Raw genomic sequence first — 25,728 nt, forward strand, 5'->3', positions numbered from 1 at the left:
CTATATGTTCATAGAACAGCTAAAAAGGACCCTAGGCTTTGAGAAAAAAATGAATCTGATATAATAGTTTTAAAATCTTACCTTAGAGATGGAGAATGCAGAGAAGTGTGAAGAATATTTCTGTGCCGTTCATAGTGTTTAAATAAATGTAATGCATGGAAAAGTGGGCTACTTAGTAATATTGTAAATTCCACTTAAGGAAACAGTCTATAAGGAGTCGCATCTTGGTTAAAAAAAAAAAGGGGGGGGGCAAATTTGATGTGCCATATACCTAACTGGGAGGCAAACTCATTCAAGAAAAGTGTGATGGGCTTCATCAGACAAAAAGGAATAAAGGTGAATTAAATAATAGCAATAAAGAATTACATGATCTAAAAATGCACTGAAAAGCAGATAAAAAGATGTTAAGCATTATCATTAAATAATAAAATTAACCATCAGTAATGAATAGAATAGTGTTTCCAAAAAAAAAATTAAAATCTTAATAGTCTTTCTGACCAAGGGGTATGACAGCATTAAATCCTACCTGCCAGATAATGTCTCCTTTAACGTAAAGAGGAGTCCCTTCTCCTTTTACCCAAAGCAACCTTTTCAAAGACATGAAGCTCAAACTTCTTAAATTACTGCAACTGGTTCAGTGTCTGTATAATGCTCTGCATTTGTCCTTGTACTTGGTTGACCTGTTACACTCATAAGTTTGGCTACTTTTACTTATGTAAAATGAATGGTAACTGTTGCACTGAGTGTGATAAACATTGAAGTGGAAGAACAAGTAAACTGTTTAGTTGTACCCAATACCCTGCCTGAACAAAGGTTAAGCATATAACGACTTGTCAAAAAAACTTGTACTGTCCCCCCCCCCCCCAGCTCTGTAGAGGAGAGTGAATAGAGCCCAGATTGTGACCCAGAGTTTGATTAGCAGCTTAGCCACTGGTGGAACTGGGACACTGTGGGAATGCCTGTATGTCGGGATGCATGTCCCATGGAGTGTGCCTAGGGATGTGCATCCAGATAGGGCATGCCTTTTTGGAGAAAGGGGCATATTTCCCTGGTTGCAAGTACTCGGTTTTTGGCAGCAGAGGGTATAAGCAAGCTGAAGTAGTAGGCTGCAGTACCTTTGTCATCATACTGACTCCAACTGGCTAGGGTTTCCCATTCCCTGTGGCTTAAAAACCCTGCCCTTAACCTCATATGTGATTCCTGACCCTGTCTTTTACTTCTGTTATGGGAGAAACAGAATATCTTAGAGAATTTAGATTGCAGGGTCATCTCTTCCCAGAGGGGGAGATCCACCTGCCAAGGACATAGCAGGGTTCGTCTTAGACCATCTATCCTTTATTGGATATAGCAGAGGGATCCAAGAGGGGGAGAGAACTGTGATGGAATAATTAGGCAGGGAAAGAAATCAGCAGCAAGAGATGAGAGATCGAAGTAGAATACAAAAAAATGTACACTATATACTGCAGCAATATGTGTATGTCTTTATTTGGGAGTCATAGTCTTGTTACTACTTATGTTAGATTCCATGTCCCCTTCTAAATTATTACAACTGTTTTTGACAAACTGGTGTGCAGAACGTATAACCTTAATAACCTCATTGTTCTTAAGAGTATGTATTTATTTCTTTTTAATAACAGGGTAGGTGGACTGGTTAACAGATGTTTTTTAGTCACGACCCAGGCACCATAGTACAAGACAAAAGAAAATCATACACAGACTAAAGGATACCCAGAGTTATGCATAGTACAGTATGTAAAAATTTATCAAAACCTCACTTGCTGGCCCTTGTCATCTTTCCCTTAGGGATAGAAAATTGGGTAAAATCTGGGTAAAAGTAGCTATGCTTATAAGGACTCTTGAGCCATTAGCCTAGTAATTTCCAATGAACAAAGTAGAAACAACATGTTTGTTATTTACAATTATAAATGCAAGTGACGTGTACAATATGTACAAATAAGGAAAGCATTCAGCCAGTGCTCATTTGTTAAAAAGTATGTCTTTTTATGAAACGTGTCTAGAGAGTAAGCTGGAAGGACTAGCCATTATCATAAAAGCAAGAGCATTTGGTGTCCTTAGGCAGTTACTCTTTTTGTCACTAAATAATTGAAGTGTCTCTTGCTGCCTCACTTCTGCAGGTAGCCGATTCCAAATGGTTAAACTGAGCCTAGCCTAGATAAAGCTCTTTCTTCTGTGGAGGTTTTAAAATGTGGTCTGATGAGGGTAGTGCTGTATTCTTTATCTCTTAAGTGTGTAGTTGGGCTACCTGATCTGTAGTTTTGTTTTCGGGGGAGGGTGACTGTGTCCCATTTTTAACAGCTTGTAGATTTGACAGCTAAGTAGATGTATGATTCTTTCATTTACAAGTACCCAGTTACACCACTGTAGAAGTTGGCAGTGATGAGCTCAGGGTTCTGCACGGACAAATCTGCAGATTTTGTTTGTAGTAGGTTGTATTTTGCATGTTTGAGCTGGAATACGAGGTTACAAGGGGTCGATATCACTTTGTCGAAAACTTAATTCCGCAAATGGCTATTTATCGAACCCTTTCATTGAACATTTACATCATCAAAACTTTTTCCTATGGAACAAAACTACTTGGCCACCAGAGCAGTTGTAACAGACAACACATTATTTTAAACTCACCAAGGTGGGCTGCCCCCCTTCTAATTATATATACCAACTCTGAGATCGCAGTACGTTGGGGAAAAGGGCAAATTTGTAATGACGGCCATTAACTCCCTTCCCTATGAAAATATTTCGATGATGTAATCTTTCGATGAAAGGGTGTTTGACGAGTAGGATTTGATGAATAGGCATTTGCGGAATTAAGCCTTCGATGAAGTGATAGAAACCCGGTTACAAGAGGGGGCCCATATTCAATTTTAGGAATAAGCAAATTTTTAGTTAAGTCATTATGAGCTGTAGGGGTGAGGATGTGTGAAACTGTGTAGCATAGTTGGTGGCGTGTTTTACTAATAATATTAGCAGCATGCTTAGCCAAAGAAAGGGCGAGGTCTAGGGTGATCCATGGGTAATTTTGCTGTGTTACTAGTGGTAGTGGGTTGATGTCTGCATCAGTAATTAGATTTGGGGATTTAATAATTTTGCATGGTGCCAGATATGTTGTTAGACTTCAGAGTATTGATTAGGAGCTTTTTTTATTCCTCCAGTGGCAAACATCTGTAAAACTGAATTGAAGTTTCTGTTGAAGAGTCATGGTGTTTTTGCATGTAGTAAGATGTGGGTCTATATCACGTAGTCGAAGTATGACAACTTCGAATGTGATATGGTCAAGACCATATGTTCGAAGTTGCCATACTTCAAACTCAAAAAAATAAACAGGAATGACGTCCTGACAGCTGTAAGCAGGGGGGCAAGTCCCCCTGCACCCCCCGCTCTTTAAATATACCAACTCCGAGACCATGCTACAATGCAGTAAAGGGAAAACTTGCCCCCCTGCTTACAACTCTTTATTTTCTTTTCTGTGTTTTTTTTTTTTTTTTTTTTTTTTTTTTTTTTTTTTTTTTTAACACGTAATGTTAAGTTGTCAATCTCGCCTTCATTCTTGCTGGATGGGTTCGGAGCCGATCCTCGGCTCCGACTCGGCCAATACTAAAGCTCGAGAGCTAATTCCACCGGCTCGAGGCTCCCCTATATCCCACAATGCTAGGCGGTAGCTACTCAGATCTCGTTTGCCGCTATAGCTGACGAGGTGTGCTTTTCTACCGGCTCAGGCAGGTTAGTCAAATTTTACCTTTAGGTACTGCTAATAACCCCCCTTTTTAGTTCTAATACATATTTTATAGTTTAATTCTAATTTTTAGTTATATCGACCCCTATCTGTCGAACCCTTCCTCTTTTACCCTTGTTCTAGGCCTTCGGCCCTTCCCTCACCCTAGTCCCTTATTAGATTAGAGTTGTAGGGGCTTGTGTGTGTGTGTTTCTGTATTAACAGTAATATTTTATTTTAATAATTTTTCTGTAGAGAGTGTCTGGATTGTGTGTGTGTGTCAGCCTCTCTTACTTTGACTATGTCTAAGGACAAGGTCTCAGGCTTCAAGAAGTGTGACTCGTGCTGTCAGAAAATGTCTCTTGATAGACGGTCACACTTCTTGTGTGCATTGCCTGGGGCCTTTGCACCTGCAGGACTCTTGTGCTTTTTGTCATGGTTTTAGCCCTAGAGTCCTGCAGGAACGCAAGAACAAGCTTATCTTGCGGGACTTATTAAAGCCTGAAAGCCCCCCGACTCAGTCTGTGTCGGGGAAGCCTTCAAAAACTTCCAAGCAGTCGGCTCCTGCTCTTGAGTCGACTGCTGAGAAGTCTAAGCAGGCTTCAACATCGGCTCCGGCCGGAGCCGATGTTTCTAAGCCTCATACTGTTGCCTCGGCTCCGGCTGGAGCCGAGGCTGATAAGACTTTCTCGGCTCCGATACCCTTATCGGAGCCACATTCGAGAAAGAGGTCCACGTTCCCCTCTATCGGATCCGTGCACTCGGCGCCAGGATCTCCTCTCCTTTCGGCGCGAAGTCACAAATCTCATTCCTCTCGGTCTTCCAGATTATCAGACCATGATTTGCAGAGGGTGGTGAGTAGACTTCTTAAGTCCGAGGCACTGGCCCAAATGCTGCATAGCCCGACTCACCAGTCAGTGGCTATTCCCGTTCCCCATTACATTCCTCCTCCGACTCCTTCGAGTTCGGAGCCAAGGCTTGTCGGAGCCATGACTGTCGGTGCGTCGGATCCGATACCTTCCATTTCGGCTCCATCATCTGCCCCAATCTTCTCTTTGCAGGGATCTCGGCGCCGAGCTTCCCTCGTCGGCTCCGAGGGGGCGAGTGGCATCGGACCCTTGTCCGACCCCGCTCTCCCTCTCGGAGCTTCGGCGCTGGTGAGTTCGGCTCCGACATCGGCTTCGGAGCCGTCTCTGTCGGTGCCAGGGGAGGTCCTTGTCTCTTCGGAACGAGGGCCTCGGGCCTTGCCTGACAGGGGTGCCTTCGAGGTCATGCGGAGCGTGCTAGAACCAGGTTCTGCCCCACAGTCAGCTCCTTCAGCCCCTCCATCTACAGTGCCTGCGGTGATCTCTACTCACCCCCTTGTCCCACACCACAGAGAGCCAACTCCTCAAGATTCCCCATTGGGAATTTCCTCCTCTTCCGAGGTCTCTCCTGACCCTGCAGGAGATCCCCCAAGGAAGAGGCAGTGCAAGAGGAAGCACATTGACTCCCCTGAGTCTATCACCTCTGACACTGACTTAGAGGAATCCGAAGGGTCCCCTCGATCCCCCTCTGAGGATGTCTCCTTTGCTGACATCCTTGAAATCCTCAAACAGAGGGGGAACTGGTCAGCCCTTAATCCTTCGGAGGATGAGTCAGTGTATCTTGAGGCGTTTGGTTCTCGCCCTTCTACCTCCTGGGTGTCCCCTCCCTTTGACCCCCTTATGGAAGTGGTAGCAAGGAAGGCTTGGATGGCTCCTGACTCAGTGGAACCCACCCCGAGGAGACCATCCAAATTTATTACTGCCCCCAAAGACAAAGAGTTTTTATCCAAAGGTGTCCCTGTTGATGCCATGGTGGTGGCTGCAGCCACAAAGAAGGAGTTAGCTGATCCTTCGGTTCCTGTCCATCCTCCTAATAAGGAATCTAGGACCATGGACAGGTACGGCAAGCGGATGTTCTCGTCAGCAACCTTTTCAATGCGGTCGCTGAACTACTTATGCCACTTCACACGTCTCCAAAGAGATTTACTCAAGGATATGGGTGAACTGATGAAGGATCCTACAGCTGAGGGGTTCAAAGACACAATGAACTCACAGTTGGCAACCCTAAATTCCATTGTTAACTCCTCCATGCGGCTGGTCTCATACGCAGCAGATGGGGCGAGTAGAGCCGCAGGCACAGGTGTTGCCTTACGAAGGCACGCCTGGATGCGGCTATGCAACTTTGCGGACCCTTTCAAGGCGTCCTTCACCAACTCTCCCTTTGATGGATCATCATTGTTTGGTCCACAGGTGAAGGATACATTGACCAGGTGCGAGGTAGAAGGTAAGACTCTCTCTGCTGTAGGAGTCCACTTTTCTACCCCTTCTAGACCCTATCCCAAAGGTCAAAGGGGAGGAAAGATGTGGTTCCGCAAACAATCCCAGGGAGTCTCATCTGACGCACAAGGCCGATTCCCTCTAGAGGCAGAGGGGAATAATAATAGATGCCGCCCTAGAGGCAGAGGAGGTCCGCAAAACCAGGGTAGCAGAGAAATGTTCTCTGACAAACCCTTTCAGCACCCCTGAGGGGCTGCCCGGCTGTCCCCCGTCGGAGGCAGTCGGGGAAGGTTATCACTGTACCCAAAAGCCTGGCTTTCCCTTACTCAAGACAAATGGGTACAGTCGATCATATCCGAGGGTTACAAAATTCCCTTCATTCACATTCCAACCCAACCAAAAAGATCCCTTCCAGACATTCCACCCGGTCTAAGGGAACAAGCAGCATTAGAAATTTCGAAGCTGCTATCAAAAAGAGTCATCCAATCAGTCCCGGCAGACCAGCAAGGATCCGGAATCTACTCCACATTCTTTTTGGTACCAAAAAAAACAGTGGACTGGAGACCCATACTGGATCTCAGCTACTTAAACAAGTTTGTCAAGAAAACAAAATTCCGGATGGTCACGCTACAGTCCATTCTACCCTTCTTGGGTCAGGACAATTGGATGTGCTTGATAGATCTTCAGGACACGTACTACCACATCAAAATGAACAGACGCTCCAGGAGATATCTCCGCTTCAGGCTGGGAGCCAGTCACTACCAATTCAGGGCCCTGCCCTTTGGTCTCACTACAGCCCCCCGGGTGTTCACCAAATGCATGGCAGTGGTCACGGCTCACTTGAGACGTCAAGGATTCCAGGTGTTTCCATATCTGGACGATTGGCTCCTTACTGCCACCACCAGACATCAGCTTCTCCTATCCAGGGACTTCACCATTCAATCTTGTCAAGCTCTAGGCATTTCAATAAATTTCGAAAAATCTGCCTTGTCGCCTTGTCAGTCTATTATTTTATAGGCCACCTTAGATACACAGACCCTTTCAGCCAGACTCACAGAGCAGAGGGTGTTAGACATTCGGAACCAAGTGTCCCTTCTCTTACAATGTGTCAAAGTCAAAGCCAGACTGGTGTTGAAGGTACTAGGACTCATGGCAGCAGCTATTCCCCTTCTCCCCTTAGCTCGCTTTCACATGAGGATCCTCCAGTGTATGCTTTTTACTCAATGGTCCTTTCAACAACTCCCGATGTCCCATACCATATTGATAACTCAAGCATGCAAGAATCAACTGTCTTGGTGGATCACATCACCTCAACTTCTCCGAGGAAGACCCTTCACCCCCCCCCCCCAGTTGCCACGCTGACAACAGATGCCTCCCTGATCGGGTGGGGGGGGCATTATCAGGGCAGGACAGTCCAGGGCACGTGGCAACCTTTCGAGTGCCACTTGCACATAAATGTCTTAGAGATGAGAGCAGTGCTTTTAGCATTGCAAGCCCTTCACGACTCTCTTCCCAAGGGGACTATTGCAATTCAAACGGACAACATGTCCGTAGTGTGGTACATCAACAAACAAGGCGGAACCAGATCATACCCTTTATGTCGAGAAGCACTCAGACTTTGGCAATGGGCGATCTTTTCTCAGCGTTTTCTGATAGCAACGCATATTCCCGGGAAATCCAACGTTATTGCAGACAAATTGAGCAGAGCAATTCTCATGCCACACGAGTGGTGTCTAAAGAAGTCAGTTCTAGAAGAAGTATTCCTAAGATGGGGCCAACCTTGCTGCGATCTTTTTGCTACCCCCCAAAACAGCAAGTGTCACGACTTCACTCTCTTCCCGTTACCAGGCCATCCCACCAGAGACGCTCTAGTCCACGCTTGGCCCCGGGGACTTCTGTATGCCTTTCCCCCCTTTCCACTGATACCTCAACTAATTCAGAAAGCCATCGCCTTGAGAGTGACAATGATCCTCATTGCCCCTTACTGGTCTCGACAGATATGGTTTCCCTTTCTTCATCGTTACCTTTTGGAGCAGCCTTGGCATCTGGACCCAGTACCAGATCTGATTACCCATCAATCGGGTCAGCTGCACCAATCTCTGTCTTCCCTAAACCTCACAGCGTGGTTTCTCCGATTCCAACCTTAGCCAGGCTTCCCTCAATATCTCGATCGGTCCGAGATATTTTGATAGCCTCTCATAAATCTTCTACCCGGAAGATTTATACTATCAAATGGAAACGTTTTTCCCTTTGGGCATCATCGAAAAACATAGATCCCTTTACTGCACCTATCCAGTCTATTTTAGACTTTCTAGCAGAACTCTTTCATTTAGGATCTTCTGCATCAACCATTAGAGTTCAATTGGCTGCCATATCAAATTTTCATGTTGGTGTCTCAGAATCCAGCATCATGGCTCACAAACTCTGTAAAGCCTTCTTAAGGGGTGTATTTCTTCTCAAACCTCCAATCAAAGACCCCCCGCCTCAATGGGATTTGAACTTGGTTCTGGCATCTTTAATTCTTCCCCCTTCGAACCGGCGGCTTCATGTTCTCTGAAGTTGCTTTCTTGGAAGACACTTTTTCTGGTAGCTATAACTTCAGCGAAAAGAGTATCTGAACTCCATGCTCTTTGCAGTCGTCCTCCTTACTTAGTTTTTCACAAAGACAGGGTATCCCTCCGTACTAATCCATCCTTTTTACCTAAAATTTCTTCTCAAATTAACCTAAACTAAGTTATTGATCTCCCCGTTTTTTTCCCTCACTATTCAAATAGGTCAGAACAAAAGCTGCATTTTTTGGATGTTCATCGCCAACTGAGATATTACTTAGACAGGACTAAGCAATTCAGGAAATCTGATCAATTGTTTCTGTCATATGCAGAAGGTAGATTGGGCCTTCCAGTCACTAAAGTATCCCTTTCTAGATGGCTCACGTCTACAATTACCTTCATCTATGAGATCAGACATCAAAAACTACCCTCAAGACCTAGAGCTCATTCAACTAGGGCATTAGCTACATCCGTAGCCTTTCAGGACAGGTTGCCAATAGATTCAATTTGTGCAGCAGCCACCTGGGCTTCTCCTCATACATTCATTTCACATTACAAATTGGACATGGTTTCCAGAAGCCGTGCCAATTTTGGTTCCACTGTTCTCAAGAGTCTGTTTCGATAGGCCACCCGGGATAAGGTGCTAGGGACGCGGTTCCATCCAGCAAGAATGAAGGCGAGATTGACAACTTAACATTAAGAAGTTATGTACCTACCATAACGTTCCATGTTAGTTGTCTTCTTCTCGCCTTCTTTCTTGCGTCCCTCCCTCCTTCCCCCAAGCCTGGACAGACCGACCGGAATTCTTTTGTGTTTTTTTCTTCCGAAAGTTGTTACTCCCACACATTCTCCCACCTCTTCTATCTTTACTGAGGTCTGCCTTTCCTTTACGCAGATTGTTTGAGGTGGGTTTCCCTACTCCATTCTATGGAGACTAGGATTGCTTGGTATAGCTATCAAACGAGATCTGAGTAGTTACCGCCTAGCATTGTGGGATATAGGGGAGCCTCGAGCCGGTGGAATTAGCTCTCGAGCTTTAGTATTGGCCGAGTCGGAGCCGAGGATCGGCTCCGAACCCATCCAGCAAGAAAGAAGGCGAGAAGAAGACAACTAACATGGAACGTTATGGTAGGTACATAACTTCTTATTCGGAATTCTGTAAGTTCGAACATTTAGGTTCAAACATATCGTGTTTGAACTTACAGAATTTCAACTGCGTGATATAGACCCATAAGATGTTCATAGGTTCGTACTAGGCTGTCTGCCCTAGGGCATTTATAAGCCTAGCCAGAGTGTGTGTGGCTTTCACCACCCCTTAGGATGAGAATACTACGCCCTTTTAGGGTTTAGTTTACTGTGCCTCTGTCTAGTAGTGACACAGAGATGACCCCCGGGGTAAACCTACGATCTCCCATCCACTCGTCGAGATTTCTCTTGAATAGAGTCAGTGAGGGGCTCTGCCTAACATGGACTGGGATTCTGTTCCAGAGTGTAGGGAGCCTCTGGGTTATGAATCTGTCCCTCCAGCACGTCCTATTTATTTCTGTGTTGAGGTTTAAGTCTCTTGTTCTCGTGGCTCTGATGGATTTGGATTTTCTGAGGTGGAGCATGTCCATTAATTCCGGATTGGACATGGCCTTGTACGTCAGGCACAGATCACCTCTGAGTAGGCGGTATGCGACTGAATAGAGCTGGAGTTTTTTCAGTCAGGCAGCATATGACATATGTTTAAGACCCTTTATCCTCTTGGTGAGGAACTTTTGGGGTCTTTCCAACTGCTGCAGGTGTCGGGTGAGATACATCCCAAATGGGGCATTGTACTCAATCATTGGCCTGATAAGAGATGAGTACAGGGGCACAATGACCTCTGTTGATCTAGATGTGAAACCCTTCATGATAAGGTGGGCAATATAGAAGGTCTTCCTAACCACTTTGGCAATGTGAGTGTCAAATGAGAGGTTACTGTCAACCTGGGTCCCTAGGTCCCTGATTACGTCTTCCGTACTTAATGGATTACCACCTATGTGGTAATTTGTCGGTACCTTGTTTTTCCCAAAGGGTATGACTATACATTTTTTGGCATTCAGCTTAAGGCCATGGCTCTTGCACCAATTATCCGTTTCTATGAGGCCTCTCTGAAGGATGTTTGTTCATAGGTTCATAGGTTCATACTAGGCTATCTGCCCGAGGGCATTTATAAGCCTAGCCCATTGTTTTGTGGCTTACGCCACCCCTTTAGTATGGGGAACTATACCCATTATTTTGCTGTGCCTCTGTCGAGCAGTGACACTGAGGTAATTCCTGGGGTATATCTGCGATCTCCCATCCATTGGTCAAGATTTCTCTTGAACAAGGCCAGCGAGGTGCTCTGCCTCACATGTACCGGGATTTTGTTCCACAGCATAGGGAGTCTTTGGGTGATGAATCTATCTCTCCAGCACGTCCTATTAATAGCCGTGTCGAGGTTTAAGTCTCCGCCCTTGTGGCTCTGATGGATCTAGATTTTTGAGGTGAAGCATATTCATCAAATCTGGGTTTGACATGGCCTTGTATGTTAGGCAAAGGTCACCTCTGAGCAAGCGTGGCGACTGAATAGAGCTGGAGTTCTTTCAGTCGGGCAGCATAGGACAGATTTTGAGACCCTTTATCCTTTTGGTGAGGAACTTTTGTGGCCTCTCCAGCTGCTGCAAGTGTCGGGTCAGATACATTCCGAATGGGGCATTGTACTCAATCATTGGTCTGATGAGTGATGAGTAAAGGAGACTATGACCTCCCTTGATCTAGATGAGAATCCCTTCATGATAAGGTGGGCAATGTAGAAGGACTTCCTAACTACTTTAGCTACATGGGTGTCGAATGACAGACTACTATCAACCTGGGTCCCCAGGTCCCTGATAACTTCTTCTGTGCTCAGTGGATTGCCACCTATTTGGTAGCTAGGGGTAACCTTGTTGTTTCCGTAGGGTATGACTATGCATTTTTGGCATTTAACTTTAGGCGTGGCTCTGGCACCAGTTATCCGTTTCTGTGAGACCCTTCTGAAGGATATCTGTGTCAGATGTGTTTTCTACTATGGCGCCCAGTTTGCAGTCATCTGCAAACTTTGTCAGCCATAACCCTCCTGTGTTTACTTGTACTTCGGAAAAGTAGATGCCAAACAAGAGTGGGCCCAGGACTGAGCCCTGTGGGACACCACTTGTGACAGGCTTTGAGTCTGACATGGCGCCAGCAACTCTGACCCTGTGGGTTCTGTCACTCAGCCAGTTTGCAACCCATCTTGTGATGTATGGGTTAACATTTAAGCTGATGAGTTTTTCAATGATACCCGAGTGGGGTATTGTATCGAAGGCCTTAGCCAGATCGAGGTAGGCTGTATGGACTGCCTTTCCTCATCAATGGCTTTGGTGACTGTTTGAAAAAGTCAACCAAGTTTAAAAGGCATGATCTGCCTTTGACAAAGCCAAACTGGGTTGGATCCAAAGTCTGCAAATTCCTATGTCTTTATTTATGAGGTCCATTATGATCCTCTCCATGGCTTTGCAGATAAGGCTTGTCAAGCTAATGGGCGGTAATTTCCAGGGTCTGTGGAGGCACCGCCTTTGTGAAGTGGGACCACAGTTGCAGTGCGCCACTCCTGGAGTGCGTATCCAGAGGTAAGACTTTGATTAAACAGCTGTCCTAGCTGTGGGTTTAATTCCTCATTGAGTTCGTGGAGCACACAGCCGGGGACACCATCGGGTCCCATGGATGCTGTGTTTTTGCTTTGGAGAGAGCAGTTCTCACTTGGGCGCTGGAGATGTTTGGGGGCTGCACTCATTTGGTATAGATATCTCTCCTTTTGGGGGAGGGGAGAAGTTTGCACTGAACCTGTCAGCCAGTATGTTGGCAATGTCTGTAGGATCAGTAATCTTCACATCATTTTGAACTAGTTCTGAGCATATCTGGGAGTTTCCTCCTAGGTTTCTAACATAGCTAAAGAAGGCCTTATGATTGTCTTTTGAGTCTTTAGCTATTTTTCTCTCGAAATTTGCTTTGGATGATTTTATGAGAGCTCTTAGTTTTTTACTTATAGTGATCAAGGGTGTCTTACCTTTTAAGGATTTTGCTCTATCTTGTAGTAGCTTCCTCCTTTTGTTGTAGAGTTTGTTTATGGCTGGGGTCCACCAGACTGGACGCTTGCCTTTGGTACAAAGAGTCTTTGTTTTGCTTGGGATTGCCTTATCCATGCAGTCCTGCAGGTGCTGGTAGAAGGCGTTTGTAAGTGATTCAGCGGCTTGAGTATTGTTTTCCGCCGGCTCGGGGGCCTGAAAGGAGACCACACTAGTCTTTAGAAGTGTGAAGTCGACTTTTGAGAAGTTCTTTGTGTCCGCTGGAGTATCAATTATGGTGCCCAGTTTGCAGTCATCTGCGAACTTTGTCAGCCACAATCCTCCTATGTTTGCCTATACCTCGGAAAAATAAATGCCGAACAAGAGGGGTCCCAGGACTGAGCCCTGTGGGACACCGCTTGTGACTGGCTTAGAGTCTGACATAGCTCCAGCAACTCTGACCCTATGGGTTCTGTCCTTGAGCCAGTTTGCAACCCATCTTGTGACATATGGGTTTACATTTAAGCTGGTGAGTTTGTCTATGACGCCCGAGTGGGGTATTGTGTCAAAGGCTTTTGCAAGGTCAAGGTAGGCTGTGTGAACTGCCTTACCCTCATCAAAGGCCTTAGTGACTGTTTCAAAAAAGTCGACCAAGTTCAAAAGGCAGGATCTGCCCTTGACAAAGCCAAATTGGGTAGGATCCAATGTCTGTAGGTCCCAAATGTCTTTGTTTATGAGTTCCATAATGATCCTCTCCATAGCTTTGCAGACCAGGCTCGTCAAGCTTATGGGGCGGTAATTTCCAGGGTCCGTAGAAGCACCGCCTTTGTGAAGTGGGACCACTGTTGCCGTACGCCACTCTTTGGGTACGTATCCTGTAGTAAGGCTAAGATTAAACAGCAGCCTTATGTGTGGGTTTAGTTCTTCTTGGAGTTCATGTAGCACACAGCCCGGGACGCCATCCGTTCCCATTGATGCTGTGTTTTTAGCTTTAGAGAGGGCGGCTCTCACCTGGGCATCTGAGATGTTAGGGAGGCTACACTCTGCTGGGATAGTTTTTTATCCTTTTGGGGAGGAGGGGGAGGAGAAATTTGCACTGAACCTGTCTGCCAGAATGTTGGCAATGTCAGTGGGTTCATTGTATTTTGTGTCATTTTGGACTAACTCTGAGCATATCTGGGAGTTTCCACCCAGGTTTCTAACATAGCTAAAGAAGGCCTTGTGATTGTCTTTTTGTGTCTTTGCGATTTTTCTCTCAAAGTTGGCCTTGGATGATTTTATGAGTGATCGTAGTTTTTTGCTAGTACTGATCAGAGATGCCTTCCCTTTTAGGGATTTTGCTCTGTCATGTAGTAGCTTCCTCCTCCTGTTGTAAAGTTTGTTTATGGCTGGGGTCCACCAGACCGGGCGCCTGCCTTTGGGGGAATGGGTCTTGGTTTTATTTGGGATTGCATTATCCATGCATTCTTGAAGGTGCCCATAGAAGGCATTTGCAAAGGATTCAGCAGTGTGGGTTGTGGTTTCCACTGGCCCAGGGGCCTTGAAGGATACCACCTCAGTTTTAAGAAGTGTGAAGTTGGCTTTTGAGAAGTTCTTCACTCTGGTCTTTTGTGCAGGGGGTGGGGGCGAGATGTGGATTTCCAGTGAGATTAATTTATGGTCTGATCTTACCAAAGAGGGATATACTTCCGGTGTGGAGCATTTTGTCCCCATGTTTGTGATGATCAGGTCTAGTATATTGTCTCCTCTTGTGGGAATGGTGACTAGTTGTTCCATTGCATTTGAGTTTATGAATTCTAGGAACCTTTGGGCTAGGGTGTTGGGGCTTGAGTAATGTTCCCAGTCTATGTTTGGGTAGTTGAAGTCTCCCAAAATGATGGTATTTGGAGAGACATTCATACTCTCCAGTGTCTTCAGGAAGGCTGTGTGGGGTTCCTGAGTTTGAGAGGGTGGTCTGTAGCATGCTACAAACTGTAAGGCAGTTTTGCCTATGGTTAGTTGCACCTGGATAGTCTCCGATGCTTATGCGTTGCCACTAACCTGGAGGTGTGGGTATCTTTGATGAAAATGGATACTCCCCCTCCTTTTGTGGTTCGGTCCAAGTTTTGGGGCCGGAAAGCATGATATGAGGTAAAACCTGATAGTGCTGGGGTGCTCTCAGGAGCCTTGAACCAGGTTTCAGTCACTGCACAGACATCGATGTTCTCCATACTGAGGAGGGCTTCGAGGGCGTGCATCTTGAGGTTTAGACTTCTGGCATTGAGCAGCATTACCCTTAGTTTTTTTCCACTTGTGTTTTCTAAAGACATTAGTTGAGTTGGGGAAGGTCATCAGATGTATTTCCGTATTTCAGTGTTTTACTGACATAGTTTCTAAGCGTAATTTAGGCCTTGAAACAGTGTACCATATATATCATTAATTAATAGGGATAATAATGGTGGTCCAAAACTGGATCCATGTAGAATTTCTATGTTAATTGTGGCTTCAGATGAAAGACAGGTTCCTAGGTGTACTTTAGAATGTTCTGTTTTGAAGCTGACTTTAAAGTCATCTAACTGTATTTTGGCCGATTTACTACATTTGTAAAGGAGCAGGATGTAATAGGATCCTATCTCGCCTACATTCACAACAGATGGGTTCGGAGCCGATCCATCGGCTCCGACTCAGCAACTAATACACTAGCACGAAGTCTCTCATTGGCTGGGCTACTCCCTATCCCAGGATGCACTACACCTGCTTCCCCAGATCTCGTTTGCCGCTTAACAAGCTGGACGTGGTCTCGACTTGGCTGGAGCTAAGTGGTTATTTTTACCTTATTGGTCCTTGACCTAGGGAATTTTTTGTCCATATTAACCAAACAGCTGTTTTAACAGCTATTTCTTGCTATTTCTTGTTATTTCTGATTGTTGAGTGCTTGTTTCCAGAAATTTAATTTGTTCAGTCGGGCAAGGCCCGTTTAAGTTAGAGGGCCTTTGCCCTACCTTTGAGTGCTAATTGGTTTTTATTTACTTTGGTTAGTTGTTTTTCGGGCAAAGCCCGTTTAAATTAGAGGGCTTTGGGCCGTTTAATTGTTTCAATTGTTGTGAGGTAAACTGTCACCAGTACTCGCGTCAGTGTGTCTCGCGCTTTTCAGTTGGCGCAATTTGTGTGTAGTGCTATACTTGTGGTGATAGAGTAGTATTTCCTTAGAGTTGTACTTGTTGTGGCCTATATCATGTCTAAGGAACAAAAGTCAGGTTTTAAAAAATGCACTCGGTGCAAATATAAAATGTCCATTACAGACAGTCATTCAATATGTGTTTATTGTTTGGGGCCGAAACATCTGCAAGAGACTTGTAGCGTCTGTCATGCGTTCTCATCTAGAGTTCTTCAAGAACGCAAAAACAAATTAATATTGAAAGGGCATATCAAGCCTTCCTTTGAGGAAGCCTTAGATCTACCTGTTGCTTCCAAAAAGAAAAGATCGTCGGCTCCGACAAGTCCGTCGGAGCCGACTTCTAAAAAGACAAAATTGACCTCTTCTTCCTCGGCTCCACTGACTTCGGGGCCGAGGGTCGAAGGGTCTGCCTCGATACCTCCTACCTCGGCTCCATTGCTGTCGGAGCCGCAGGTTGGAGTATCGAGAGGTGAATCACCTCCATCGGTTCCAATGGCTTCGGAGCCGGTGGAAGTGTGCAGCTCAGACTCTTCCCCCTCGGCTCCGGAGAAGGCTCCTTCGGTGCCGATGGTGGTCCATGCTGTGGTGGAGTCGGCGCCGATAGCATTGGAGCCATTTCGGAGCCGGTCCCCTTCTCTCGGAGCCGAGAGGAAAGTCTTCTCGATTGTCTACCTCCTCTAAATCATCGAGACTTTCAGATTCGGACCTGGATAGGGTTTTACAGAGGCTATTCCAATCTCCAGTGTTTACTAAATTGGTCTCGGCTCCAGCACAGTTAGCTTCGAGCCGATCCCTCCAACACATTCGATTCCTCCTCCAACCTCCTCGGAGCCGTTGGAGTCGGTGGTGGTGGAGCAAAGCGAGCCATACGGTCGGAGCAGAGAACCCTTCGAGGTCTCTCGGTTCCGACTGTGATTCCTACCCTGTCCTCGGGTTCAGGGTTTGGTACTGCGACCTCTTCAGCCGGGCCCGAGGGAATACTTTGGGATTGGGTGCTTGGTGCCTAGTCTTCCTCTCGGAGCATCGGCTGCTGGAATTCTAGTGCCATCGTGGCCTCTAGACCAGTGACCTCCTTGGATTCTGGAGGTCCGGCCTTTGAGGCCATGAGGAGCGCGCTGGCCATGCCTTTGCCGGTTCAGCAAGATTCTACCTCACCGTCCCTAGATTTGGAGACTGGTGCCTCTGTTGTGTTGCAGCCCCCCGGCAGCGGGGCCCCAGGGCCTGAGGATACCCCCATCCGGTTCCTTCTTCCGGGTGGTCCGTCCGAAACTGCTTCAGACGAACCCCCACGGAAGAAATTGTGTAAGAGGAAGCACGTAGACTCCCAAGATGAGTCTATTACATCGACTACTGACCTCGATGACGCAGAAGGGTCCCCCAAATCATCTTCGGATGATATCTCCTTCTCAGATATCTTGGAGATTCTGAGACAGAGAGGTGACTGGCAAGCCAAAACCCCTTCAGCTGAGGAGTCAGTCTTCCTCAAGGCCTTTGGGGCCCAGCCTTCCGCCTCCTGGGTGTCTCCGCCCTTCGATGAACTCCTTGATTTGGTTTCTCGAAGGGTGTGGGAACACCCTGATTCTGTGGAACCGGTGCCTGCGAGGCCCAATAAATTTTTGTCAGCCCCCCCCCAGAAGGAATTTCTCACAAAGGGTGTGCCTGTAGATGCTTTGGTGGTGGCTTCTGCCACACAGCAGGACGTGGCAGAGGCTTCGACGTCTATTCATCCTCCTAATAAGGATTCTAGGAGTATGGATAGGTACGGGAAGCGTACCCTGTCCTCAGCGGCCTTTACCTTACGGTCGCTGAACTACTTATGTCATTTTACGAGGCTCCAAAGGGATCTTCTCAAAGAGCTAAATGACTCTCTTGTTGGTAACCTACCTGAGGCGCTGGCCCTGACTGTTGGCGCACAGATGACTACCCTCTTTTCTATTGTTAACTCGTCCATGAGGCTCATTTCATATGCGGCCGAAGGGGCGAGTAGAGCAGCGGGAACAGGCGTTGCCCTCAGGAGACAAGCCTGGTTACGCTTGTGTTCGTTCACGGAGGCCTTCAAGTCTTCCTTCGCCGACGCCTTTGATGGGTCATCTTTGTTTGGACCCAAGGTGAAGGACACACTAACTCGGTGCGAGCAGGAGGGCAAGACTTTGACTGCCGTTGGGGCCCGATTTTCCGCTCCTTCCAGGCCTTACCCCAAGGCTGGGAGAGGAGGGAAAATGTGGTTTAGAAAATCTCAAAAGTCTTTCCGTACTCCACCCAGTGATTCCCTCCAGAGGCGGGGAATTTTGGAAGACGCTGCCCCAGAGGTGGCAGAGGCCCCCGTAACTCTGGAGACCGCGATTCCTTTCGTGGTTCTTCATACAACCAGCGTTCCTGAGTTGTTGCCCGACTGTGCAACTCCGAGCCAGTCGGGTCGCTTTGCGGCGCACCCACAAGCTTGGGAAACCATAACAAGCGATCAGTGGGTGCTTCGCATTATTACCGGAGGATATATCATCCCCTTCAACAAACCCCCCCTTTCTTTAAGGGAAATCCCGGACGTACCACCCAGTCAGCGGGATCAGGCAGCATTAGAGGTTTCAAAGCTGCTAGAAAAGAGCCATCCAGCCTGTCCCCATCGACCAGATCGGATCAGGAACTTACTCAAAATTATTTTTGGTACCAAAAAAGACAGGGGACTTCAGGCCCATTTTGGACCTCAGTTCATTGAATCGTTTCGTAAAGAAGTCCAAATTCCGAATGGTCACTTTTCAATCTATTCTTCCTTTGCTGGAAGAAGATGCATGGATGTGCTCCATAGATCTCCAGGACGCTTACTATCACATTCCCATAGCTCAAGAGTCCAGGAGACATTTACGCTTCCGCCTCGGAGTCAGTCATTTCCAATTCCGAGCACTGCCCTTTGGTCTCACCACAGCCCCCAGGGTGTTCACCAAGTGTCTGGCAGTGGTAACTGCTCACCTGAGAAGTCTGGGATTCCAGGTGTTTCCTTATCTAGACGACTGGCTCCTTACTGCCACCTCCGAGCATCTACTACTCCAAGCGCTCAGAGCCACGTTCACCTTGGGCCGTTTCTTGGGGATCATGTTCAATTTGCAAAAATCTGTACTACAGCCATCTCAGCGTATTACTTTCATAGGCGCAGACTTAGACACAAAAAGAATGCGCCTATTTACCGGCAGCAAGAATTCAGGTCTTACAAGATCAAGTCAAATCCTGTCTCCCCTACAAAGAGCCCCGGCCCATCGGATCCTACAACTGTTGGGCTCGATGGCGTCGACCATACTTTTAGTTCCCTTGGCCAGACTTCACATGCGAATTTTACAATGGCTACTGTCGGTTCAATGGTCTTATCAGGAACTTCCCTTGAACCACTTAATCATAATCACGGAAAGTTGCCGTCGAGATCTGCATTGGTGGCTTCTCCAATCAAATCTCGACCAGGGGCGACCCTTCATACCTCAACGTCCCATTGCCACTGTGACTACGGACGCCTCCCAGGTAGGGTGGGGGGGTCATTACCTGGACAGGTCGGTCCAAGGCACATGGCAGATCCAGGAAACACATTTGCATATCAATGTCCTGGAGATGAGAGCGGTACTATTGGTACTCCAAGCTCTCCATCACACTCTCCCACAGGACGCTCTGACTCACATTTGGCCCCCCGGTCTTCTCTACGCCTTCCCTCCGTTCCCCCTCCCACCGAGGGTGATACAGAAGGCCATTTACATGGAGAGCGAGATGATTTTGATTGCCCCGCACTGGCCTCGTCAAGTTTGGTTTCCTTTCCTACAGAGGCATGCGATAGAAGGTCCATGGTTTCTGGATCCGGTGCCAGACCTGTTGACTCATCAGTCAGGACGGCTTCATCCGTCTCTCAGGTCCCTGAAGTTGGCAGCATGGTTACTCCACTTCCATCCTTAGTCCGAGACAATGCTCTTTCGCCGGACGTGGTCCACATACTGTCTTCTTCTCATAAACCTTCCACCATCAAACTTTATTCCAGTAAATGGAAAAGGTTTGCCTTCTGGGCTCAAGAACAGGGTATAGATCCCCTCACTGCACCAGTATCGGAGGTTCTGAATTTTCTGGCCTCCCTTTTTCAGTCGGGCTCTTCAGTTTCTACCATTAAGGTTCAGTTAGCGGCGATCTCTAATTTTCATGCTTCATTTGAACCTTCATTGATGTCTCACAAACTTTGTAAGGCTTTCCTTAAAGGGGCTTGGCTCCTTAGGCCTCCTTTATCTCATCCTGTCCCCTTGGGATTTGAATATGGTTCTTGCTGCCCTAACTGCCCGTCCTTTCGAACCAGCTGCTACTTGTGATTTAAAATTTCTGTCTTGGAAAACGGCCTTTTTAGTAGCCATAACATCTGCTAGGCGAGTTTCAGAACTTCAAGCTCTTTGTTCTGATCCTCCCTATTTGATTTTTCACAAGCATAGAGTTTCATTGAAATTAAACCCTGCATTTATACCAAAAGTGGCCTCCTCTTTCTGTATGCAACAAACTATAGAACTCCCTGTCTTTTTCCCAGAATTCTCTAATAACGCAGAGTATACTTTGCATCAATTGGACGTACATAGACAGCTGCGTTTTTATTTGAATAGAACCGCTCAAACGCGGAAATCAAATCAATTGTTTGTTTCCTTTGCAGTGAACAAATTGGGTCAACCAGTAACAAAAACCTCCATATCCAGATGGATTAAAGATTGTATCATTTTTATTTATTCACAGGCTAACAAAGACCTTCCCTTTCCAGTCAAGGCTCATTCTACCAGGGCAATGGCTACTTCCGTAGCTTTTCACTCCAAGTTATCAATAGATGATATTTGTGCTGCGGCAACCTGGACTTCTCCGCACACTTTCATTTCTCATTACAAATTGGATGTGGTTTCTCGAGGCAGAGCTTCCTTTGGTTCCACAGTTTTCAGGAGTGTGTTCCAATGAGCCACCCGGGATGTAGGTGCTAGGGACGCTGTCCCATCTGTTGTGAATGTAGGCGAGATAGGATCCCATTACATCTTTTAGTTATGTACTTACCATAACTTCGGATGTATGGGATCCATCTCGCCTACATTCATAAGTACCCACCCTCCTTCCCCCTTCCATTCGGATTTAGAGGAGCTGTAGTCTCTTTTTTCTTGGAGATCTTTCTTGAAGAACTTTAGTTGGTTATAGTGACTACTAATTTTTCTGTGTTTGCATGAATGTATGAAAGCGAACAAACAAGATCTGGGGAAGCAGGTGTAGTGCATCCTGGGATAGGGAGTAGCCCAGCCAATGAGAGACTTCGTGCTAGTGTATTAGTTGCCGAGTCGGAGCCGATGGATCAGCTCCGAACCCATCTGTTGTGAATGTAGGCGAGATGGATCCCATACATCCGAAGTTATGGTAAGTACATAACTAAAAGTTATGACTTATTGTTCCTAATGCTCTTGTCATATTTATGAACAAGGCTCCCTGTTAGTTTTGAATCATTCATATTATTATAAATAGTATCAGTGGCTGTGTGTAATGCTTCATGGCAGTGAAAGAATTTCTGAAACCATGTTGTTTATAATAAGGAAGCTATATTTGTTTATGTGATCCCAGAGTTGTTGGTATACACGTTTTTTTTCAGAGATTTTTGTTATATAGTCCATCGTTGAAGGTTGTGCATTAGGTCCGGCAAGCCAGCACGTCAAAATCTACTGCCAATTATTAGCGGACCGGAGTTCCACTGTGGCGACCCCTAAAAAGCCGAAAGAAACAAACAAACAAGCACATGATTGCTATAGGTCTGTTACCATCTTATTCCTTAAAGTTTACTTTTTTTTTTGGAAGGAATGGGAAATGATGTGCGGGTGTTTAATGCTTTGGGAAAACAAAGGTAGTTAAGGAGAGGTTGCATATAGGAATGAGATGTATTGCTATGAAGGGATGTAGTTTTGCAAGCACGGGGATGGCTTTCTCTTATATGTTGAGAAGAGCTATTTTGACTTCTTAAGTGAGTTGCCTAAAGTAAAATTTTGGGCTGTAAGCTGCTAAGGTGCATAGTTGGAATGATTGAATTTGAGAGTGTTGTGCTATATTCATATAGTCTTTGGTTGGGTATTTGACAGTGCATATTACGAAGTTTCTGTAGTCATTAATAAAGTTAAAGCTTCCTTTTTATTTTTGGCTGATTGTACGCCACCAGTGAGGCTGCCTGTTAAAGATTTTACCTCTTTCCAGAAATATTTAGAGCTGGAGGCTAGTATAGTGTAGCTGGCTATAAAAAAAGAGGCCTTTGCGAGGTTTGTAGCAGTTCTTGCCCTTTTCTTGAGGTACTTGTATCTTTCATGTAGCTGGCTATTTGAGGGTTGTCATTTCTAGTCATTCCAGGCGGAATCCTTGGATTTAAGTAGTTGATGTTATGTTGTCCTGTCTCACCTTCATTCTTTGCTGGTTGGGTTCAGAACCTAGCATCGGTTCCAACTCAGCCTTTACAAAAGCTCGAGAGCTTTCACTGGCTCAAGGCTATACCCTATCCGATCATGCTTAGGCAAGAACACCCAGATCTTGTTTCCGCTAAACTAGATCGGGTGTTTCCTACTAGGCTCCAGGCTAAGTAAAAAAGTTTCTTTGTTTTAAAAGTGATTCGTTCCCTTTTGCTACTGTTGAGAATATTTAGTATTACTTTAGCTTATTGTTGTCAATTTTGCTTGTTTTTCCTGTGCTTTGTGTATTTCTGGCCATCATTTCTAGTTAGGCCTTTCCGCTACCCTATCTCGTGTTCAAACTCCCTCTCTTCTCAAGGTTTGTGTGAATTTTACTGTGTAAATTTCTTTCTCTGACTTTGACACAGAGTTCGTTTAAGTTAGTGGACACAGAGTTCGTTTAAGTTAGAGGACTCCTTGAATCAGCCCGTTTCAGTTAGAGGGCTTCCCTTTACCTTCCCGTCTATTCTACTTGCTGGGAGTTGTCATTTAAGTTAGAGACTTCTCCTCTTACCAGAGGAGATTGTCGTTTAAGTTAGAGACTTCTCCTCTGGTTTCCCCTTTCTTCTGTTGTGGTGTGTGTCTCCTTCAGTTACTAGTTAGTTTTAAAAAAAAAGCTTGTTTTGTGCTTTAGTGTAGTTGATTTTGTTATAGTCAAAACCATTAGCAAAAGTTGTCTTTTTGTAGTTTTGAATATTGGCAGTTAGTCATGTCTAAGGATGGTAAAGAACCGAAGCCTTCTGGCTTCAAGAAGTGTGACCAATGTACACAAAAAACGTCTTTAAAGTAAGGACACACCAGCTGCGTTTACTGCTTGGGTGCTGTCCACCTACAGGAATCCTCTGCTATTTGTCTTGGGTTTAGTTCTAGAGTGTTGTAGGAAAGAATGAAAAAATATATTGTGAGGGGTCTGCTCAGAGTTCCTTTTGCTGAGGCTGTTGAAGGAAAACAGAGTTCTTCCTCTAAATCACCAACGTCAGACAAATCATTAAAAAGAGCTTCTTCCTCTGCGCCAGCATCTGAACCAGCGAAGAAGCAAGCAAAATAATCTAACACGGACCCGAAGGCTTTCCAGCCCAAGACATCTGTCTCTTCAGCTCCACTGATCCTTTCAGAACCGATAGAGAGTCATAGTCGGAGCTGATCACACATATTGGAACCGGTCTCGTCTGTACTACATTCACCCATTTTGCTGTCAACCAGATCCTCGGCTCCATCCTCTCGGTCTTCCAGGAGCCTGGCAGCCAACGACATGGAGCAGGTTGTTAAGAGACTGCTACGGACACCGGCACTGGCCAAGATCCTGTCGAGTCCTCCCAGAATGGAGTCAACTCCAGCAACCATCACCACCCCTGTGACAATTCCTCCTCCAACCGAAGTTGCATCTTCGGAGCCAGAGGGCTTGGATTTTATAGTAGTGGAAACTTCGGGACAGAGACCTGCTGCAGGATCTTCAGTACCGATTTCTGCTCAGACTTCCTGGGTGTCATCATCGGGCAAGGTGTCTAGGGGCCGACGCTCCCCCGTCAGGTTCGGAGAGGAGAGTCGGGTCAGACAGTTGTCTCGGGGCATCTGCATGGGTCAGCTCTGCACCTACATCGGCCTCTGAGCCTATGGCCTTGCTTCAGGGATGGTCTTCTGGTTCTTCGGAGCCGGGGGCTCCCTTGGAATGGAATCGTGGTGCCTTCAAGGTCATGAGGAGTGTGCTGTCCCCCCAGTCAGCTCCACTCTCGGATCCAAGCGCTCTTTCCCCAAAAGTGCCAGAGTCTGTCTCTCTACCATCCAGCCAAGGATGTTTCTACCACTTAACCTCTTTTTTACAGTTAGGAAGAAGGAGACTTCAATTTGACTCAAAGTTTCCAAGAAGTGGGTAAAAGCTGTATTCTCAATTTGTAGTTGTTTAGTTTCTGAGAATGATGGTTAGGAGACGGTACAAGATGATTTGTTTACTTGCTTTAAAAGGCCAAGTAGAAATAATTGGGCAGTGATCAGTATTAGGTAGTATACTGACTTCTTTGTATTTCACTTTTAAGTTGGTTCTAATGAGGTTAACAATGGAGTATTACCTGTCAGTTGGTTGAATCTCGTAGGTTCTTTGACCGACTGTTCCAAACTATGGAACAGAAGCATTTTATTAAGAGGTTGAGTGGAAGCAATAGCATACATTACACTTGCCTCTTAGTATTGAGTTGTATCATACCCCATTAACAAATGCATCCTGTATTAGTTGTTTTAATATGCTTACTGAAGATGGGGGTCATGTGCAAGATGCATTAATATCCAGTTATGCTTTTGGTTTGCTGATCTGATGCAAGGCTTATCTTTTTGGTGGTAGTTAATAGATCCTTGCTAATAAGGATGGTTTCCCTGCCACCTTGCCTGGGTTTCTGTCTGTTGTCTAGGTGTACGATATAGTTAGAATTAATGTATTGGGCAGGACAGTGGTTTTCTTTTTTCCAGGTTACTGTTATTCCCATAATGTGTGGTTATACATCGTAAATTCAGGCTTCCAGGGCTGACCATTTTTGGTTTATGCTATTGATGCTCAGACAGGCAATTTTTATGAATGTTTTATCGTTGCTGTAATGATTAGTGTTATTACCCTTGGAATGTTGTTGGTTGGGAGAATGCTGGATTGTCACAGTCCATGAATATTGAGCATTCAGTGTTCAGCATAGATTTGGTTAAATGTTGCCTACTTTTAGCAGCTTGATGATGAAATAATGGTTTATTAAGGCTCTTGTTTTATTGGACTGGCTGTTACATAATTTTGTAAAAGGTGGTTCTGAAGTGAGTATTGCATTTGATTAGTTTACATAAGGGATGAGGCTAAGCAATGGTGGAGGTGAGGTGGAATTGGGATAGGATGTTGGCTACGTGCTATCAAATGTTGGTTGTGAATGGGAAATAGTCTGTTAATCTTAAGCAAATTATCAGGGATATGAAGAGACAGAGAGTGGTGAGAAGTTTTGGAGAAGTGAGTCATTGAAAATAAAGTTGGAGCAGTAATGAAAACTCCACTAAAATATGACAAGAGTAAGAATATTGTATGTTATTTTATGCAGTAGTTGTAATTAGGTAGTAATGTGAATGAAAAGAGTGGAGCAAGAGTGATAATTGAAGATAGAGGTACTATGGAGCAGAATTTAAGTCCAGGCATGGTAATGATAGGTGTATATAATGGCAAGTAGAGCAGATGTCAAGTTTCTGAAGTTGTGAGGATCAGCAAGTAGTAGGTGACTGGTTATTATTGAGATAGGTTTTAAGTTGCTGAAGCTGCGAGGAGTCAGGAGTACTGTTATAGGTTAGAATTTAGTATGGGAAGTTAAGGGCAGTAAAAAGGAAGTGATGTTAGGAGTGGGTGGGGATGAGGGTAGGGTAGAGGAAGTGAAGCCAAGGATGGGGATAGGGTAGAGGAAGGGAAGTCAGTCGTAGCGAAG

At 45.7% G+C, this 25,728-nt stretch overlaps 1 protein-coding gene across 1 annotated transcript in view; it reads left to right on the top strand.

Moving 5' to 3' along the window:
- Positions 1-25,728, top strand: part of LOC122794480 (adenosine deaminase domain-containing protein 2-like) — a 1,461,320-nt gene that overhangs the window by 1,086,965 nt on the left and 348,627 nt on the right. The window lies entirely within an intron of this gene.

The sequence above is a fragment of the Protopterus annectens genome, chromosome 1.part0 (genome assembly GCF_019279795.1).
Source record: "Protopterus annectens isolate FY-2018-M chromosome 1.part0, PAN1.0, whole genome shotgun sequence".
NCBI lineage: Eukaryota > Metazoa > Chordata > Ceratodontiformes > Protopteridae > Protopterus > Protopterus annectens.